We start from the raw sequence: 19,960 nt of genomic DNA, 5'->3' as shown, positions 1-19,960 counted from the left end.
ACCATGCAAGGGGGAGAAAAGGTGTGTGTGTGAGAGAGAGAGAGAGAGAGAGAGAGAGAGAATGGATCAGTGTTTCTCCTTTACTATTCACTATAATCCTGTACTTGGGACACGGGTGGCGCTGTGGTCTAAACCACTGAGCCTAGGGCTTGCTGATTGGAAGGTCAGCGGTTCGAATCCCAGCGACGGGGTGAGCTCCCGTTGCTCGGTCCCTGCTCCTGCCAACCTAGCAGTTTGAAAGCACGTCAAAGTGTAAGTAGATAAATAGGTACCACTCCGGCGGGAAGGTAAACGGCGTTTCCGTGCACTGCTCTGGTTCGCCAGAAGTGGCTTAGTCATGCTGGCCACATGAGCCAGAAGCTGTCTGTGGACAAACGCCGTCTCCCTCGGCCTATAGAGCAAGATGAGCACACAACCCCAGAGTCATCCACGACTGAACCTAACAGTCAGGGGTACCTTTACTTTTATAATCCTGTACTGGTCATAGGAAGTTGCACTCTGGGAAAGCCTTAGGACATGGGTAGGCAAACTAAGGCCCGGGGGCCATATCTGGCCCAACCGCCTTTTAAATCCGGCCCATGGGAATCAGCATGTTTTTACATGAGTAGAATGTGTCCTTTTATTTAAAATGCATCTCTGGGTTATTTGTGGGGCCTGCCTGGTGTTTTTACATGAGTAAAAATAATCTCTGGGTTATTTGTGGGGCATAGGAATTTGTTCATTTTTATTTTTATTTTCAAAATATAGTCTGGCCCCCCACAAGGTCTGAGGGACAGTAGATAGGCCACCTGCTGAAAAAGTTTGCTGACCCCTGACTTAGGAGTAGAGGACAGGCCTTTGTTTTCAGTGGAACCAATCCATCAATTTCAGTCGCTCTCCTTTTCTTGTCTTACACCCAGTTTGAGACATTTCTGCGCCAGTTTGTGGATTCATTTCCTTCCATCAAAATCCATCAGTATTTTAGGGTGGCTCTCTATTTTGCGAGCAACGCGGTCTCATATAATGCAATGTTGTATATTTGGCATTAATATGTTAATTCTTCCCCCACATATTGGTGGACCCAACTGAGTTTCCATCCCTAGATGCTAGACTTCGATATCTATTTCACTTGTTTGTTTATTAGAACTCCAGGATGCAGAAGATTTAGCCTATTGCAAAAGGAAGGTACAGTCATACCTCATGTTACGTCTGCTTCATGTTACGTTATTTCAGGTTATGTCCCGTGGCGACCCAGAAGTACCAAAAAGGGTTACTTCCGGGTTTCACCGCTCGCACATGCACAGAAGCGCAAAATGATGTCACGTGCATGTGCAGAAGCGCCGAATCACAACCTGCACATGCGCAGACGCGACGCTGCGGGTTGCATTCTTTTCATATTGTGAACGGGCCTCTGGAACGGATCCCATTCACAACCAGAGGTACCACTGTATACGCTTAAGACTAAATAATTCTACGCCCAGGAATTTATTTTGTGCACCAGAACAGAATGCACCTCAGAGTTCTTCCACCGCAAAATCCATTCTTGGTGAAGTTTAGGGCAGCTTGGGAGTTACGGTATTTTTTGCTCTATAAGACTCACTTTTTCCCTCCTAAAAAGTAAGGGGAAATATGTGTGTGTGTTATGGAGCGAATGCAGGCTGCGCAGCTATCCCAGGAGACAGAACAGCAAGAGGGATTGCTGCTTTCACTGCGCAGCGATCCCTCTTGCTGTTCTGGCTTCTGAGATTCAGAATATTTTTTTTCTTGTTTTCCTCCTCCAAAAACTAGGTGCGTCGTGTGGTCTGGTGCGTCTTATAGAGTGAAAAATACAGTATTTTCATCCTGCTGATGTTAAACAACTGTGAGTCAGCAAGCCTTGCTGATCTACTTCAAGATCCAGTAGATCCAGATCTGCCTTCTGCCTGCTCCTGATCTAAGGCACAGTGGAATGTCTCAGCTGATCTGGTCACTGCCCGTTGTACTGGTCGTGGGTCACTGCACTTTACGGCGAACCACCACCCTGGCAGAAATATTTGGGTATTGCCATATAAAAAGGCACTGAAACTCGGTGAGAGAATCTTCAGGGAGAGGATCACTTGGCAAGCTGCCTTGGCGAAAATGGCACCCCTTTCATGTGCGTCACTTTTTCAATAGCACCTAAGGTCATGTAATATACAAAGCAGCATTAATATGATTTCTGTCAAGAGAAGCTTGACTGCATTCTCAGGTTAAGGGCAGAAGGCGCATTCAATAAGTGCTGAGCCAGGAGGGAGGGAGGAAAGCAGCGCTAAAGTGGTTCAGCTGAGGGTATGGATGGCGGGAGGAGGGGAAATATGCATTTCCCCCCTAGTGTTGCGGCACATAACACAATTGCCTCTTTTTTATTTTCCTTTTCTAAAAAATAAATAAATCATGAAATGGAGGGTATGTTTGGATACAGTACTAAGCCGTAAAGGTAAAGGTACCCCTGCCCGTACGGGCCAGTCGTGTCCGACTCTAGGGTTGCGTGCTCATCTCACTCTAGAGGCCGTGAGCCGGCGCCGTCCGGAGGCACTTCCGGGTCACGTGGCCAGCTTGACGAAGCTGCTCTGGCGAGCCAGCACCAGCGCAGCACACAGAAACGCCGTTTACCTTCCCGCTATAAAGCAGTCCCTATTTATCTACTTGCACTTAAGAGTGCTCTCGAACTGCTAGGTGGGCAGGAGCTGGGACCGAAAGACAACAAAGCGAACTGGACTCCTTGGCAGGTTTTGAATAAACATTCACAATTTTCTTACTGATAATAATTAGCTAAACAGTTTGAGGATCTATACAACTGTGTAACATGCAGAAAATAGCATTATTGGAGAAACCAAAGACTGGAACTGAGGGAAGTCGGGGGGTGGGGTGGTAGAATGGGTTCTGTGGGGGGGAGGGGGGAGGAAAAATGGGGGGGGATATGTTTTTGGACAATATGTTTTGTTATAATTTTGAATAATAATAATAATAATAATAATAATAATAATAATAATAAAGGAAAAAAAGAAAGGAAAAAAATGAAAGGACCAACCCACTGTCTAGTCCAGGCGTAGGCAAACTAAGGCCCGGGGGCCAGATGCGGCCCAATCGCCTTCTAAATCCGGCCCGCGGACGGTCCGGGAATCAGTGTGTTTTTACATGAGTAGAATATGTCCTTTTATTTAAAATGCATCTCTGGGTTATTTGTGGAGCATAGGAATTCCTTCATATATTATTTTTCTTCAAAATATAGTCTGGCCCCCCAACAAGGTCTGAGGGACAGTGGACTGGCCCCCTGCTGAAAAAAATTTGCTGACCCCTGGTCTAGTCTATCTGAAGACACCTCCCCAGAGGTAGAAGGCTCTTCAGGGATGGGAGGCAGCCCTCTCAGTATATCAGTCTGCTGTGACATGTGTCCTAAGGTATCTGAGGTGGGCTTCTGCCTTGACAGCCCAGTCGGCCCTTCTGTGTGACCCAACCTTATGTCCCCCAGCCTGCTAGGTCCAATTCCTCTTGTTCTCCATCTTCTCCCCATTGCTCCTCCCTCTCGGACCAGCCCTATCAAATCACCTCTGCTGGGCTCATGACAGGATGCCAAATTAAACACCATCCTTATGGACCACCCCGGTAGATGTAAACAGTATATCTGTGCATCTTTGTGCTGGTGAATCCTAGCAGAGCAATTGCAGTTTGCATCTTTCTTGGAGATGCACCACTTCAGCCCAAATTGTTCAAATTCTCCCTCCTGTAAATTATTATTTTACATTTCAAAATGAAGGTTTCCAGCTGGGTCCTAATTCTTCTATGAGCCAGGCAGCCCTATTGAGTAGTAGAGTAAATAGACTCAGCTATCCACATCTTGAAAGTGGTCCAGGTCCAGGAAGGATGGGTGGGTCATCTGCATGGAGCTATGGAAGTCATCTACAAATATCTCAAGGGCTGTCACATGGAAGATGGAGCAACCTTGTATCCTCCTGCTCTGGAGGCTACGGCTTGAGCCAATGGGTTCAAGTTACCAGAAAGGTGATTCTGACTAAACATCAGGAAGAACTTTCTGGTGTCAAGGGCTGTGGAACAGACTCCCTCAGAAGGTGCTAGACTTTCCTTCCCTGGAGATTATAAAGCAGAGGTTGGTAGTGCCACTGTATTCTGCTCTGGTCAGACCTCACCTGGAGTACTGTGTCCAGTTCTGGGCACCACAGTTCAAGAAGGACACTGACAAACTGGAACGTGTCCAGAGGAGGGCAACCAAAATGGTCAAAGGCCTGGAAACGATGCCTTATGAGGAACGGCTAAGGGAGCTGGGCATGTTTAGCCTGGAGAAGAGGAGGTTAAGGGGTGATATGATAGCCATGTTCAAATATATAAAAGGATGTCACATAGAGGAGGGAGAAAGGTTGTTTTCTGCTGCTCCAGGGAAGCGGACACGGAGCAATGGATTCAAACTACAAGAAAGAAGATTCCACCTAAACATTAGGAAGAACTTCCTGACAGTAAGAGCTGTTCAACAGTGGAATTTGCTGCCAAGGAGTGTGGTGGAGTCTCCTACTTTGGAGGTCTTTAAGCAGAGGCTTGACAACCATATGTCAGGAGTGCTCTGATGGTGTTTCCTGCTTGGCAGGGGGTTGGACTCGATGGCCCTTGTGGTCTCTTCCAACTCTATGATTCTATGATTCTATGGGCAACCTCTGATGGTCCTCTGGGTCCCTCAGGGTCCCTTCTGTGCTGGGCCCAGTGGTAGCCCGTGAAACGCAGTCCAGGACTGGTGCAGAATCCAAAGGTTCTGCTGAGAGTCGGTCCGACAGGGCCAAGGCAGGACACGAGGCAGGAAACCAGGCAAGGACAGGGGCAGGATCTAGCATATAGCAGTGTTGCTTCCGCAACCTGGGGCAGGGTCCGACTGCCTTTTATCTTTGTCAGGGTAGTGGCCGGTCCTGATCCCCCAGCGACACACCTCCCTGTCTCGCCCGAAGGTGAGCACTCCTCCTGCGAGTACTCAGTTCTCTCTTTCTCTCAGACCTTAGTCTCTGCAGCTCAGGAGACATTGGTGGGTTACTAGACCGAGAGGCCGCCTCAGCCTCCCCTGACCAAACCGGTAGTGGAGCAGCTGTAAGTGATGACCCAGCTTAAGGCAACGAGGTAATCCCCGCATCTGGAGCTCAGGCCCCTGACTCAGCCCAGCTGGTGTTTGTTGCAGGGGAACCTGTGCAGACTGGGACTCTTCAGGATCAGGACCCAGACTTGGTTCAGATGATGTCTGAGGCAAAGGATCCAGTGCAGACTGAGTCTCCTCTGGTTCCGAGTCCGAGCCCGAGTCCCCGGCCATCACACCTTGCAACTCTACAGTTTTGTGATTCCATGTTAACATTCTTGTATTTGGTTTTGATGTTTCTTGTCATTTCTGTTCAGAGTACGGTAAGCTGCTTTGAGCACTGTCGTGTAAATAAGCCACAAAATCACCCTCATCCTCTGATCTTAACAAAACTCTTAAGTTGCCTTGCGCTTCTGTGGGCTGCATTTGGTAGCCCAGTGGGCTAATGAAATGCAAAACACCAAGGATGAAAGGATGGCATGAAATATCATAATGATGACTCAATCAGCTCCTTTGCTTACATGAATCTTCTTCGACCAGCATGCTGTCAGTCTCCAGAAGGAAATTACATGTTCCTGCCTATCCTTAAGACAGATCTGTGGATATTTTGATGGAGTAAGGGGCTGCTTTCATCCCCTCACAAAAACACAGCGAACTGTGCCGCATCAAAGAAATAATTCTCCTTTTTTATTATTTGATTTGCAATGGAGATGGCATGCAGAACTGAAAGCTGCAGCCCACGAACCTAGCTATCTTTGATCTGCATAGTGGCGAGCAGAGGACCTGATATTCTGACACTTAAAGCGCTGAGGGAATGCTCCTCAGTCCTGCCGAAGCTCAGGAAATTGCCTCGTGTAAGAGATTTAATGGTTTTCTTTAATGCACCTGCAGTTTTCGACTGCAGGGCTCCCAGGGATCATGTTTGCTTCTTTCTTCCCCCTCCGTTTAGCTGTTGTTTCTTTCTCATCTCTGGCCAGGTTGAGAATTTCTAGCTTTCAAGCACTTGTACACTGTCAAAGGCTCGACACTGTCCTGCTACCTCTAGTAACACTGGGGCAATAAACACGCAGGACAATCCTCAACAGGATAGCAAGCTGGCTGTTGAGTTGGCTGGTTTCCTGGTAGTGATGATACATGTTGTTCCCTTAATCAACAGAGATGCTTTGCAGGGGAGGCAGGGAGGCAACTTCAGAGACAGAGAAGGGGAGGGAGGGCACACAGCTTAAAAGACCAGAACATCCTGAGTGAGAGACAAACAGCAGTAGGTGAGATGCTACTTTACAAACCTGTAAGATTTCGCTTTCTGAGTCATTCTCCCGTAAACGGATACATTGCAGTAATTAAGAGCTGTAGCCACAGGAGAGTCTGTGGGACTCAGTACTTTCAAGGATATAAACCAACAGATTCACCTTGAATTGTTCAGCTTTTCAGTCATGAGGCTATATGGGGCAATGTGCAGACAATGGTCTAGCCCCTGATTACCTAATACAGTGGTACCTCGGGTTAAGAACTTAATTCGTTCTGGAGGTCCGTTCTTAACCTGAAACTGTTCTTAACCTGAGGTAGCACTTTAGCTAATGGGGCCTTCTGCTGCTGCCACACCGCCAGAGCACGATTTCTGTTCTCAACCTGAAGCAAAGTTCTTAACCCAAGGTACTATTTCTGGGTTAGCGGAGTCTGTAACCTGAAGCATCTGTAACCTGAAAGTGCCTGTAACCCAAGATACCACTGTAAATAAATGTGTTCCTAGCTGGAAGTTATTAAATTCATCTTACTATTTGGCAGGTGCCTTCGTCCTACTCTTTCCAATGCCTGCTCAAAACTTCTTTGTTTTGTTTAGATGAGCCTCAAAAGACATTCAGTTTTATCATGCATATTTGTTTTGAAAATGGTGGATTTTATCCATGTTTGGATAATTTTATTTTACGTTTACTTGTTTTTGAGGTCTGTTTATTTTGCTTGATATTTTCTAATGAATATTTCAAGTCATTTCATGTTCATGATTATTCTGCTGTTTTGAAGCAGTATATAAATATTGTTATAGAATAGTAAGCATACAGCTTCAGTGATATTAAACCAATTTATTTAGATTTGGAGTGAGTCACATTAATTTTTGGTGCCTCCAGTTACCTCCTCACTGCAAAACACACACACACACACACACACACACGAAAGAGATTGTAATAAGGGGGCTGGCCAAATTGAAAAACTCTGATTTTTCTGGTTCATGCTCTCAAACATCTGATGGCTGCCATTCTGACAGTGAAAGCACTGAGAGAGGAACCCAAAGTCAGACAGGAAATATTTTTGAGCCAGGAATTCACTCCCCAATTTTTCTCCTAGTATTGGGGAATAAGGAAGAAATTCACACTTCCTGAAGCAATATGAAAACCAAAACACAGCTCTCTTTCATAATTTGCACTTCTCTAAATTTTGTGATGAAGTTTGTAATTAATGCAAATGTTTGCGAAAATAACATTCAAAACTGCATTATACTAATGGAAATCACTTCCAGATGTGTGTATTAAGAGAAATGCATACTTAAGAGTTTGGTGAATTTTCATGGGGACTTCTTAAAGAAAATTACAGAAACTTAAAGAGTTGCAGAAATGGACATAGGATTGCAAAAATGAGAATCTGAAAGAAACCAAGATTGACAGATTCACCCATATCTATTTTCAGCATCAATCAGAACTTGAAGCCTAAATATGCAAAATGGAAATGAGAAATGGTGGTTCGGTAGTTCTTTTATTAAGCAGGTTGCCTTGAAGTGTCTTCAATGGGAGCTAAAAGCTGCGAGATGAATTGAAAAGCACTACAGTGGTGGTTGGCAGGTACCCATCAGACCTTGGGGAAGGTAAACACCAGAGAGAGAGAGAGAGAGAGAGAGAGCGTACCTTTCAACATTTCTAGAATGAAAATAGGGATGTCCAGTGCTATTTTTCTAGAAAATAGATGCCAGAACTTGCCATGAACACCCCCCTTGTTCTATTAGAATGGCAATGAATTTCTCCCAAGAAAACAGAGACGTCCTACCACACCCTCCACGGGGATGTGGGTGGCGCTGTGGTCTAAACACAGAGCCTAGGGCTTGCTGATCAGAAGGTTGGTGGTTCAAATCCCCGTAACGGGGTGAGTTCCCGTTGTTCGGTCCCTGCTCTTGCCCACCTAGCAGTTCGAAAGCACGTCAAAGTGCAAGTAGATAAATAGGTACCGCTCTGGCAGAAAGGTAAATTGCGTTTCTGTGCTTCTGTGGTCTGCCAGAAGCAGCTTAGTCATGTTGGCCACATGAACCGGAAGCTGTCTGCAGACAAACGCCAGCTCCCTTGGCCTATAGAGCGAGTTGAGTGCCGCAACCCCAGAGTTGTCTGTGACTGGACCTAATGGTCAGGAGTACCTTTACCTTTACTTTACCTTTACCACACCATTTCTCTGATGAAAATAGGGATGTCGTAAGGGAAAGCGGAACATTCTAGGATCAAATCAGAAGCCGGCATGGCTTCTGTAAATCTGGGACTGTCCCTGGAAAATAGGGACACTTGGTGGGTCTGAGAGAGCAATGTATGAGAGGACATGGTACCTTGGAACACAGAGCTTTATGCTAATGGTACTGTTGCAGTTCATGGGGTGTCAGATGTAGGATACTGTATCTGCCGCCTTGTCAGGAGTTTGTGCTCCTTGTCACCATTTTATGCTCTACTGGTATATTTGTAAATGAAAGGAAATATTTTAAGACGATAACCCTTAACCTCCAGTGCATCGTCCTCTAAGGACAACCAACCCTGAGTAGTGCCCATCACAGCACATAGAACTCATCACAGCGCATAGAAGTGTGCAACACACACCTGCGCACCTTCTTTTCTTCAACAGGTGCAGGAAAATCAAACTTTGGGCCACTTGGCATTGTAACTCAGTCTGCCCAGAGGACTGGAGGTAGATTACTCCTTGAAAATTAGAAACCGACATTGGCAGAACTTGTCCACCTCTAACTTAGTGCCCCATCGATTGCAGCATCGGTGCTATTTTACGATATCTCGCTCTCTCCCTTCACGAAAAGAAATACGGCACTTCTGCATGGCAGATGAATGAGAAATATAATTCTCCACGTCCTTCTTCCCTTTAACTGTGATACTCACGAGACCTTTTTTTTATTGGCGTGATGAAGTTGTCACTGGTTGGCCCTGCAGCATCTTGTTCCACCAGGTTTGTTTACGGAAGCTGTGCCAGTAGATGTCACTCTAGAACATGCTCAGTCGAGCACCACTAAAGCAAATTGTGCATGCAGCCCGTGTTTCTTCACATGCATAGTAAACACCTTTCTTAGGCAATATGCCGCCACTGTTGTTCTTCCACCACCACTCAGTTGAACGGCAAATCATAACCATCCAGATTCAAACCTACTTATGTGTGTTGCACATAACCTGGATAAGGAATGCAGTGAGAGAAAAGGATGCTGCAAAATGCAATAATTATTGTGACCCAATCATCTACCTGTCAGCTTAAAGGCAAATCCAGATTCTAGTGGGGGATGATTAATATTAGCTGGGTCACTTCTGGTCTCCTTTTCACGGAAGAATGAGGCCGTTTAATTCTCTTTAAGAAGACTGTGTCATTTGTATTTTATTTTATTTGCGTGTTGTGGTCATGCACTTGGTTAGGGAAAAGCAGCAGTGACTATATTGTTTGCTATGGCTACTATTGGAACAGCTGCAACACCTATTAACGGGACAAATGAACTGCAAAGGATGGCCAACCGCACAGTGTAATTTAAAAGTGCTTCATTTCAGAGAAGCCTTAATTATTAGTCTGATGCATAGCCAGTGCTTGGAATAAACTAGTTCGGTTTAACAAAGTTCACCGAAGCGGTTCAAAAGCTTCCAACCTGCACCTGAAAGGAGCTTCCATAATTGCCGAGTGAACAGAACATGAATTGAGTTTGCTTTGGGTAGAACTTGGAACCATTTCTCGTTCCTCTTCGAGTTCGTTCTGTTTAGTAGGTTTATTATTTTTTTAGATACTTTGGGTCTCCCCCCCCCCTTAAAGATCGTACTTGTTGGAGTAAATCAATTGAACAATTCACATTCCACGGAGTGAGGGGGTGCTGACTCAATCTCAGGGCTGTGGGTTTGAGCCCTGCGTTGGGTGAAAGATTCCTGCATTCCGGGGAGTGCATTCCAGGACCCTCGTGATCTCTTCTAACTCTACAATTCTATGGTTCTATTTTTCTAGAAAAAGAGGTGCTAGAACTCAATATGAACACCTCTCTTGTTCTCTTATAATGGTGGCCACCTGAGAGTTGCCAAATACAGGGAATTTTGGCTGGGGAAAAAGCCCTGGTTCTATGGCTTTCTTTATATTCTTAGACATTCTGAATGAAGTCAGGGTGGTGGCGGTTAGAATTGCCAACGATCATTAGGATGAATCTACATTGAACTGTGAACGGGACATGAACCCAACTGGTTTGTTTTGTAATGGAATGAACATGATCTGCACGGATTCCTTTTTACACATGTTGAACTTGAACTAGATACCTCTTGAAATGAACTTTCCAAGCTCTGTGCAAACGCCCACCCACATATATGCTCACTTACCCGCAAAATGGAAACCATTGCCCTGAATAAATACAGTGGTACCTCAGGTTAAGAACTTAATTTGTTCTGGGGACTTCCGGTTCGGCGCCAGCGCTAATGGCTGCTCCCTCTCCGAGCTCCGGAGAGAGGACGGCTCTGCGAGTTCGGGTCTGACCCGCTACGGCAAGCGGGGGACCCCTAAAATCACAGGAACGGAGCCTCTGAACAAGGAGATTCGGTGGGCACCTGAAGCGCCCCCCTTTACCGCAGAAAGAGCCTTTTTAAAGGCTCCGGAACGACAACGGGGAGCGCGGTGCTGAGAATCGCTACCCAGCCCGCAGGGTGAAGCCGCGTCGCCATTAGTGGAGAGCGCCGATTCCTTCCTGAATAATTTGGATAAAAAAGACCCGTGAGTAAGATTGAACCTCTATTCGTGTCAAAACTACTCGAAATTAGGCTGAAAACGGGAAAGGCGAAAATTAAGGAAGTCTGCCTTCCCCCGACTGCATGACAATTAAAGCAACGAAAGTTACTAAGCTGCATCCGTATGGGATATTGTTTTTAACTGCTTGAATCCGACATTTGGACTTTGACTATCCCCTCTAGCTTGCAGGGCAGAGGGGAGGAAAAAGTGACTTTATAAGCTGCATGATCAATTTAAAGGAAAGGAAATTCTCTGCAGCCTCCAACCTGGCACAAACTGCTTATAAGACAAAGGAACACTGAACTGACTCTAGACTCCTGTGAAAGTAACAAAGTGGAAGTTTCACTGTTTACTTGTTACAAAGTTTTGGGACTCTGTGGCTACAATATATCAGGGAAGGCTGGGACTCTATTTATTGGGAAAGTGTTGCAATATACATATAGAAGCCTCCTGATAAATTTGCTTTTTAAATACTCTTTGTCTTTGTTTGTGGACATTTTGATTTGCTCCCTCTAGAGGGCAAATTAAAAGTTGCTACACCTTGGGACAGTGGAATTTTCCTTTAGGAGAAGGCTCTTGTGGGAAACGACCTTGGGATATGAGTGGCCCAGCAGACGAGATAAGCACGAGAGCCAAGACAAGGCAATATCAACAACAGCTACAGCAACATAAGAAAAGAGGCTCGATCTCAGGCATAACCCCTACAGTGACAACAGGACAAGAAAAAGGTACAGCAGTCTCCATGGATGCAGTGTCGCAAGCCCTTCTTAAGATAAACCAATCTCTGGAGAATCTAACAAAGCAGACGGCAGAAAATACCAAGAAATTGACAGAGAATTCACAGAAATTGACAGATTTAACAACAAGACTTGACCTGAATACAGAATCTATAAACAGGCTTACGCAAGAAAATTCTGCCACACGCCAAATTGCGGAGGAAGCCAGAACTATTGCTGGAGAGACCCAAGAAAAATTAGAACCGATTGCCAGGAAGGTCTATGACCACGACGCAACTCTGGCATTGTGGGAACTACAAAGAAAAGAAAGGAATTTGAAATTACGATCAATTCCAGAGGACGAAGGAGACAATCTTACGGACTTCTTAACGAAAGAGTTTGCTGACGCCTGGGAAGATCTAGAGGAAGACGAATTTAAAATCACAACAGCATTTAGATTGGGCAAAAGACAGAACAGAAAGGCACCGAGAGACTGTTTGATTACCTTGAGATCGAAGGAGGAAAGAGACAAAATTTTAAGACTGCATTTTGAAAAGGCCTTACAAATCGGGAACTCACCGATACAGATCTTTAAAGATATTCCTAAACATATTTTGGACTTGAGAGCTTCTTATAAGGATTTGGTCTACCTGTTGAAGAAGAACACCATTCTCTTCAGGTGGGAATTTCCACAGGGATTGTCTTTTGACTACAGGGGGAAGAAGGTGAAAAATAAAGACGATACAGGACAAAGACAGGTTCCTGCAAAGAAATCAAGAAGATTTACAGAAAGGAACTGTAGACCCAATTGCTGAGCAAAAGAGTGTAATAGACATCTTGAACCTCTCATTTGGACAGAACCTTCCACCACCAACAGAGGAGGAACAACAATTGGGAGCTGTTGGAGGAATACCAGAAAAATAACAAGATGGCCCTGCAATTCCTTAGTTGGAATTGTAATGGGATGAACATGCCTTTGAAGAGACGACAAGTATTCCATATTTTGTACAGAGAACAACTGGACTTGATTTGCTTACAGGAAACTCATATAACTAGAGCTCACAGGAGACTGCTTATGAATAAAAGATTGGGACAAGAATTTATTTCGTCGGACAAAGTGAAAAAAAGAGGAGTTGTGATTTATGTAAAAGAGAAGTGGGCCCCAAAAATGATGTTTAAAGATGAACAAGGAAGATATTTAGCGGTGGAGATACAGGTACAAGGAGAAAAATTTTTGATAATTGGGATCTATGCACCAAATGAAGGCAAAGCAGAATTCTTCAAAAAACTTCATGAAACTTTGATGGACTATTTGGAATATAATATGATAATCATGGGAGATATGAATGGTGTAGTTTCTACAAACATGGACAAGACACAAAGACTGACACTTACTAAAGAAGGGAGACTCCCGAAGACCTTCTTCGAAATGACTGAAAATATGGACTTAATAGACATTTGGAGAACAAGGAACCCTCTTGAAAGAGAGGGAACCTTTTTCTCCCAAGCAAAGATGACCTGGACCAGAATCAACCAAATATGGGTTACTAGTGGAATGGCTCCGAAGATTAAGAAGGTAGAAATCTGCCCAAAAACCTGCTCCGACCATAACGCCGTGAAGATGGAAATGAAATTTACAACAACTGGTCAGTTTAGATGGAGAATGAATGACACCCTGTTTCGAGATAGAGAGATCCACATGAAGGCCCAAAAAACTCTAAAGGACTATTTTGAAATTAATTTAAAGGGCGATGTGGAAAAAAGAGTGATCTGGGACGCAAGTAAAGCTGTGATGCGAGGATTTTTGATTCAACAAAATTCAATAAAGAAGAGAAAGCAGAATGAGAAAAAGGAAAAAATTTTGGAAAAGATAAAAGAAGGAGAGAAAAAATTAAGATTAAAACCAAAGTCCCAGGAGATTTTGAGGGAGATTAAGTTATATCAAACACAATATATGGAATTGATGAACCAAGAGATAGAGTGGAAAATAAAGCAAATGAAACAAAAGACATTTGAGTCGGCAGACAAATGTGGTAAACTTTTGGCATGGCAACTAAAGAAGAGACAGAAATTAAATACAGTTACAAGCTTAGAAGTGGATGGAAAGATTAAATCTAAACCCAACGAGATAAGAAATTGTTTTGTGAGCTATTTCAAAAAACTTTATTTTCAAGGATTACAAAATGAAGAGGACATAGATAAATTCCTTAATAAATTTGGATTACAGAAAATCTCTCATCAAAGCAAGACGGATCTAAACCAGAGAATTACAGAACAAGAGATAGAGGGTGCCATTCAGGACATGCAATTGGGCAAATCTCCAGGGCCAGACGGACTGACTTCCAGATATTACAAATCTTTAAAGGAATGGCTGATACAACCGTTAAAGGACGTCTGCAACGAGATCTTAGAGGGAAAAAGGGCACCCGAATCGTGGAAGGAAGCATATATTTCACTCATACCAAAGACAGAGACTGAAAAGACTCAACTGAAGAACTACCGCCCAATTTCGTTACTCAATGTGGATTATAAAATTTTTGCAGACATTTTAGCAAAAAGATTTAAAAGAGTACTGATGGAGAAGATTCACAGAGACCAAGCAGGCTTTCTCCCAAAGAGACACCTCTCAGACAATGTTAGGAATATAATAGACATTTTGGAAAAGTTAGAGGTGAACATAAATACTAAAGCAGTCTTGATATTTGTGGATGCGGAGAAAGCCTTTGACAATATTTCGTGGAGTTTTATGAAAAAGAATCTTCATGGGATGGGGGTAGGACAAGGATTTGAGAATGGTGTGGGTGCAATATATTCCGAACAAAAAGCTAAGTTGATTGTAAATAATGTAATAACAGAGGAACTCAAGATAGAAAAAGGAACACGACAGGGGTGCCCAATTTCTCCATTGCTTTTTATTTCGGTCCTGGAGGTGTTGCTGAACATGATTAGAGAGGACCAGCAAGTTAAAGGTGTAAAGGTCGGAGCTAAACATTATAAGTTAAGAGCGTTTGCAGATGACCTTGTATTGACCTTGCAAGAGCCAAACACTAGTACAAAAAGAGTGTTGGAAATAATCCAACAATTTGGACAGGTAGCTGGATTTAAATTGAATAAACAAAAAACTAAAGTCTTAGGGAAAAACCTAACAGATATGGAGAAGAATAAGTTTCAAGAAGAGACAGGTTTGATGGTGGTTAAGAAGGTGAAATATCTAGGGGTTAATTTAACATCTAAAAACTTGAATTTGTATAAGGACAACTATGAAAAATGTTGGTCAGAAATTAAAAAAGATCTAGAAATATGGTCAAATTTGAGACTGTCAATGTTAGGCCGAATTGCAGTGATTAAGATGAATGTATTGCCTAGAATGTTATTTTTATTTCAAACTTTGCAGATTATTGACAAGATGGACTGTTTCAAGAGGTGGCAGAAAGACATTGCGAAATTTGTCTGGCAGGGCAAAAAGCCCAGAATAAAATATAAAATACTAACAGATGCAAAAGAAAGAGGGGGATTTGCCCTGCCGGACTTAAAATTGTAGGAAAGGTTGTGGAACACCGGTATTAAATTTACGGCATGTAATGCCTTAAAGGAAAATATTATGAAAATGACTTACAGGTGGTACATGACCCCAGTCAAGCTAGCAAAAATTTATCATTTGCCTGATAACAAATGTTGGAAATGTAAGGAAACTGAAGGTACTTTTTATCATCTTTGGTGGACATGCCCGAAGATTAAGGCTTTCTGGGAAATGATATATAATGAAATGAAAAAGGTATTTAAATATACCTTCCTTAAGAAACCAGAGGCCTTTCTCTTGGGCATTGTCGGCCAATTGGTGCCAAAAAAGGATAGAACTTTTTTCATGTATGCAACAACAGCAGCAAGAATACTGATCGCAAAGTATTGGAAGACACAAGATCTACCCACCTTGGAAGAATGGCAGATGAAAGTGATTGACTATATGACATTGGCGGAAATGACGAGCAGAATCCGTGACCAGGGAAAGGAGACTGCAGAAGAAGACTGGAAGAAATTTAAGATTTACCTTAAGGACTATTATAAACTTGATGAATCTTAGAATGTCGAGATTTTATAGAGAGAAAGGGTTGCAGTAATATAAGATTAGATTAAGAAAGGACTATGATGAATTAGGACGGGAAAAAACATCTACAAGTTGCTATAAAAATTTGGACATGAGGATGCAGAAAGGGGAGGTATGGGGAAGTCCGAGGAAAGAAGTTTATGAAAGGACATTATGAAATTATATTTGTTTGTTTGTCTTTTTTCTTTATGTTTGTTTGTTATAAAAACTTTTGTAAAACCAATAAAAATTTTATAAAAAAAAAGAGAACTTAATTTGTTCTGGAGGTCCGTTCTTAACCTGAAACTGTTCTTAACCTGAGGTACCACTTTAGCTAATGGGGCCTCCCACTGCCGCTGCGCTGCCGCCGCACGATTTCTGTTCTCATCCTGAAGCAAAGTTCTTAACCTGAGGTACTATTTCTGGGTTAGCAGAGTCTGTAACCTTAAGCGTCTGTAACCCGAGGTACCACTCTATATCAAATTCTTTCTCTAATCTTAATGCAGAGAAAGGGAACTTTTGGCCCTCCCGTTGCTACTGAACTACAACTCCCATCAGCCCCAGCAAACATGGCTAATGGCCAGGAATTATGGGTGTCACAGTACAGCGACATCTGGAGAGCTAAAGCTTTCACTTCCCTGCCTTCATGACTGTATTCTAAATCCTTCTTCCTTAGGATCTGGGGAGCTACTGAATCTCTTAGCCATTTCTCCTAAGCAGTAAATCCTCTCTGTGTTCAGCAGAACACACATTATGCATTAATTATCCCAAATGCAAGTTTAATAAACAAGACACATGAAATGCAACGCTATGGGTGAATGACAAGTTTTTTGTTTTGGTTTTTTAAAAATCCACAGACAGAAGAAGCAAGTTGCTAGCTTGCAAGCGCAGCAAGCATTAGTGTTTCTTTCTCTGGGATATATTCTCAGTCATCTCTTTTGTGGTAAACAAAGTATGATGCAGGCCACTGATAAATGTGTGATAGCTATCTAGAAATGTATCTTGAGCATCAGTGACTTAGCATTATCAGTGCAAAAGGCTTCCGTTGAACAATCAGCCGCTAATGATTATTTGTACATTTCAAGCTAGCATTAGGAATCTTTGCTTGATGGTTAAGGATTTATTTGGCCGAGACAGATCATTTGTTTGGATTGTGTCCAGATAAGCAGCAGCTTGGAAGTCTCTGCTGTTTGTGTGCAATGATAAATTGTGCTCATTGGGATCCTTCAGCTCCTGATCTCCCTTTGGGACTGCAAATGTCTCCTCTTGATTTATATCCGGGATCAGGTCAGATCTTGCTTTCTTCGGTGGGCGTCTGAGCAGTCTCCCTGGTTGAACTTCAGGTTGACACCTGGGTTCCACTACGTCAAGGAAGCCGTCCTTCTGAGGGACCATCCATCACGGTCCCTCTGGGACAATGAATAAACAGTTGTAGGGAGCAAAGTGACTTTCTCCTGCATGCCTCAGTTATCAATTCTTTCTGCTGCTGAAACCAATGAAAGCCCTTCTGTTAAATCCCATGAAGGATATCTAACTCTACTTAGCTTGCCACTTCTTAAAACTGCCTAAACTCTTTAAGAGCAGGTTGCCTCAGAGTGCAACAGCATACGATTTAAAATATTGACTCTCTCAGCTCTGGTGCAGTCAGTGGCGTAGCGTGGGGGGTGCAGGGGGGGCCGGCCGCACCGGGCGCAACATCTGGGGGTTAGGGGGCGCAAATCCACGGGTTAGGGGGTGCAAATCCACGGGTTAGGGGGCGCAAATTACTTGCCTTGCCCCGGGTGCTGACAACCCACGCTACGCCACTGGGCGCAGTGGCCAGTATCTGACTTGGAGAGAGATGGGGAACTAAAGAGGAATATTCTCGCTTTCTCTCATTCTCTTTTTCTCTATCTTTTACACACATACCAGCCCTGCAAAAGTCAAGGGCTTCTCTAGGGATATTTGGGGATTCTGATTAAAACAGAAATGGGAGCAGAGATCAGAGCCGTAGCTAGGTGATCTTACACCCCTGGCAGAACCATCCAGATTGTGCCACCTAGCCACGAAAAATAGGGAGAGACAGGGACCCCGCATATCCTATAAAGACCTCTATTTAAAACCTTTTCTTATGAGGCAATGATCAATATTTTTATTTATAGACATATTTTGTAGCTGATTTTGTACCCCCATTTTGCTTGTGCCCCTGGCGGGAGCCTTCCTCTCCACCCCCTAGCTACGGCCATGGTAGAGATTGCCTGCTGATATTTCTTTGTCCAGAATGGACATAAATATGGTGATCATGATCAGCATTCACCTTTGTCGTTTCAGTCTGCGAACAATGCAGAATTGACTTAGTTTTCCCCATTTGTGTTGCATTTTCTCTGCACTGGAATGAACGAAGTAGAAAAGGTGGTGAAAATGCAATGTATGCGATTTACATTGTGGATTCTGCAAATTACGTAAGTTATGTGATTTCACCGCAGTGGGGGGCAGCAAGGAAAACAACGTAGTTTCTGGCGGAAGGTGAACTGCAGCAGAACTGAAACAGTGCTGCAACAAATACAGAGTGAACAACACCTTCCTACAGTCCTAGTGTCTACACAAACACCTCCCCACACCTCCATCCAGGGAAGCAATGGGTTATCACAGCTCAGGGGCACTTTTCCGCCAGGAAAAACACATTTGAGAAGGGCATAGAGCAGGGCTGCAGAGGGGCTTGGGGAGAGATCCAAGGGCCAGAGAGAGGACCATTTGCTCTCAATCCCCAAATATAGTTTGCAATAATAATAATAATTATAATTATAATAATTATAATAATAATTTATTTATACCCCACCCATCTGGCTGCGTTTTCCCAGCCACTCTGGGCGATTTCCAACAGGATATTAAAAACATAATAAAACATCAAACATTAAAAGCTTCCCTAAACAGGGCTGCCTTCAGATGTCTTCTAAAAGTCTGGTAGTTGTTTTTCTCTTTGACATCTGGTGGGAGGGTGTTCCGCAGGGCGGATGCCACTACTGAGAAGGCCCCCTGCCTGGTTCCCTGTAACTTGGCTTCTTGCAGTGAGGGAACCGCCAGAAGGCCCTCGCCGCTGGACCTCAGTGTCCGGGCAGAACGATGGGGGTGGAGATGCTCCTTCAGGTATACTGGGCCAAGGCTGTTTAGGGCTTTAAAGGTCAGCACCAACACTTTGAATTGTGCTTGGAAACGTACTGGGAGCCAATGTGGTAGAGCTCTTTTTTACAGGATTAGAGCACAGTTGGGTATCTTGAATGTGAGCAATTTTTGGGTGCCAATCATTAATTCTCAAGATTTAACATTTACTGGGTGTTTTACAAAATTCGTTTAAAGGACAAGGGCCCTTTCCATCACCAGTCTGCCGCTTTCATGAATGTATTTTTAGTTGGACTAGAGACCAAATGAAACTGCCAGGACCTTGTTAACAGGACCTTATGCACTAATGAATTAAACATGCTTTTTTTACTCCTGACGGTAATCTATGTGCTTAAAGTATTAGACCAGTTGCATTTCACTGGAGTAGGTAAATGTGGGCAGCAGCATTTCAGAGGCAGAGGGAAGGCAGGAGACGTAAATTTACGAATTACTGCCAGCTACAAAAGTGAAGGCTTTTAATGTGGATTTGGGAGCTGATCAGGTTGGCAGCCCATAACTTCACAGTGTTATATGCACAACAGAGGACAATGTTTCAGTAGTCAAGGCATAAGAGACTGGAAGACCAGGTAGAGCTGGAGGTTCAAGTGATACTGAGAAAGAGCAATGGAGAAGGGAGGGGAAAGGAGAAGGGAAAGCTCTTTAAATCAAGAGAACATTATATTAAGTTATATGACATGTGTAAACAAATGCATCAGCCTCCATGTAAAGCTAAGTTAGAATTTTCAGCAGATTCTGGTTGTGTCTGCTTTTTAAGTTTTCTTCTGTTTTTATTCAACCTTTTAGTTAAGATCCCAGTTTTGCTTCGAGCTATTATCAAGGTCTCACCCTGCTGCCCATCTGCCTTATTTGCTCGATCCTGGGCTACTGATATAAAATATTTCCGAGGAGAGAATGGTGAGGTTCAAAAGCTCTCTGGGTTAAACAACAAAAGAAATTGCA

Source organism: Podarcis vaucheri, assembly GCF_965113315.1.
Source record: "Podarcis vaucheri genome assembly, chromosome: 1".
Taxonomy (NCBI): domain Eukaryota; kingdom Metazoa; phylum Chordata; class Lepidosauria; order Squamata; family Lacertidae; genus Podarcis; species Podarcis vaucheri.
The sequence above is the reverse complement of the archived record's forward strand: the minus strand, read 5'-3'. Positions refer to the sequence as shown.